The sequence below is a fragment of the Leptinotarsa decemlineata genome, unplaced genomic scaffold, assembly GCF_025532065.1.
Source record: "Leptinotarsa decemlineata unplaced genomic scaffold, Ldec_3_MD MMD2_P_RNA_scaffold_2, whole genome shotgun sequence".
Lineage (NCBI taxonomy): Eukaryota > Metazoa > Arthropoda > Insecta > Coleoptera > Chrysomelidae > Leptinotarsa > Leptinotarsa decemlineata.
The window spans coordinates 23,782,722-23,785,135 of record NW_027412529.1 but is presented as its reverse complement, the minus strand read 5'-3'; positions in this window follow the sequence as shown (position 1 = coordinate 23,785,135).

Genomic DNA, 2,414 nt, shown 5'->3' with positions numbered 1-2,414 from the left:
CACCTGATTCTTTCAACTCCCTAAGCACTTTAACATTATCTATAATAACCACTTATGAAATATTGCCCACAAAAATATTTTCTTAGGTATAATGATTAAGTATAACTGAGCCAGTTTAGAATCATGCCAGTTATTCGGTAGTTATCCAACTTTTTTGGAAGAAAGGTGACAGTAGTCATATTGTTATTGCATTTTTATCTATAGAATTGCTTCCATTACAAACTTACTTAATATTTATTAAGTGGTTCACAGCCTATAATCATAGGCATAATTTATATTGTAAGGCTTACAGACATGAATAGTTAATGAATCGAAGAGGTTTTGTATTAAAGTGTATAATATATTAAAATTCTTGCAAAGCGCTTTCGACTTTTGTCATCATCAGTGCTCACTTGTCAGGCAACAGGAAGTATCATGATAAGTGAATTGTACATTGTAATATTTAAATTATATAAAACAAAATAGGCTTATAGCCAAAAAATATATTTTTGGATTCAGGCCATGTGGTTCAGTCAAAGTATCTTCATAAGATACTTTGACTCAATTAATTCAAATAAGTGTATTCAGCTTTTCCAAATCCTTTTATGAATAGTTAATTTTTCAAATTCAAATAAAGTATTACAGCCTGTTTTCACTTTCATGTTTCCTTGTGTCATTTTTCTGAAGGAATATCATATCGTGAGTAGCTTCAAGCTCTAACCAGCGAAGAGCCTGGAATTTCTGTAGTATTGAAAAATGGGCAACAAAAAATTATTTTTTGAAAATATCTTATGTCATAAACAAAGTTTTCAGTAAGTACTGCTTTTTTATCAAATTAATCACTTTGAAAATTTAATGGAGGGCATATTCGGACATTCTCTAGCCAACTAAAATATTTTCGACAATGCGGTGTTGCCGCTTCTATTAGAAAGCAGTAGCAACTTTGATTTTTCAAATGGAACACTCTGTATATAATATTATTTTTGGAATCTCCGTTACTTCAATACAGGGTGGTAAAAAAATACAGTTTTTTCGTTTCCTTGAAAAAGTTGCTGAAATTTGATTATTTTAAATGGAACACCCTGTATATTATTGAAAATTCGGAAAGCTGCTGAAATTTGCTTTCTTTCTATGTATATCATACCTATACCTAACTAGTCAAGTTTCGGACTTATGAACATTTATTTGTGAAAATGTCCCTTCAGAATGGTATTTCCATTCGGTATTTGGTAAGCAGGCCATGATTACTATTTGACAGTAGCGTTGTGACATTCTCCTAATAATATCGACATTTTCGTCACTTCAGAAGTTGCAAGAGATTAGGCTGACGTGTGGGAAGTGTCCAAGTATCACCTAACTCCAAACCAAATTTCGATATCATAGTACTTCTTAACTAAAAGATATCGGCATTTTTAGAAGTCATGATTTTCGAAGAAAAAAATTGAAATTAATTTTTATTTCGAAAACGGTAACAGATAGGTATAGGGAAATATCAAGAAAAGTTGTAGGGCAATTGTTGGAGATTCCAAAAATAATATTATATACAGAGTGTTCTATTTGAAAAATCAAAGTTGCTACTGCTTTCTAATAGAAGCGGCAACACCGCATTGTCGAAAATATTTTAGTTGGCTAGAGAATGTCCGAATATGCCCTCCATTAAATTTTCAAAGTGATCTGTTGTCTGGTTCACCAGAAACATCTAATGTGCCATCCACCGTGAATCAGCCTGTATATGGAGGGGCTAAAACTGGACTAGACACTGTACTGCCAGAAAAAGAGGAAGTGAATCTCAAGAGAAGATTCTCTATACCTCTCAAAGAGAATTGAAGAGCGCTTTCAAATCCAGGCTTCAGTCAGGAAGTAAGGACTGTAAATATGAAGTTATGGAAAAGGAGCTTTTCTGCTTAGGCCCAAAGAGATAGTGATGGTATCAATTACTGTATCCACCGAAGATGAGAAAGCACTCACTCAATAAGGCAAGACTCAATAGCGGACTGGATCAATTTTCTACTCTTCGATTCCCTAAAATTATCAAAATCTAAGTAATTGGTAAGATATTCCATTCAAAATCATACTTCATGTTGGAAGACCAGATATTCCAGATATCAATCAATAAAATAATGAATTTGACTTGGGTGGATGTAAGAACTAGACAGCCATTTCTAGAAGCTATTATACAAAACTTGTATGTCTGCAAACTATGTTAAGTCAGTTGAAACTAGAGAACTTCAGGGATTTTATATACATCCTCAAAATAAATGCATAAAGCTTTTTTCAAACCGTGCCTATCATTATTTTTACATGAAACATATGAACAGATAGAAGGAGTTGCAACGGAAAACTCGTTCAGCTAATGATAGTTGATCTTCGTTTTTTTGAGCCACTCCAAATGAGAAAATTTTCCACTAATATTCATCTCGTAGTGTAGAGATAAT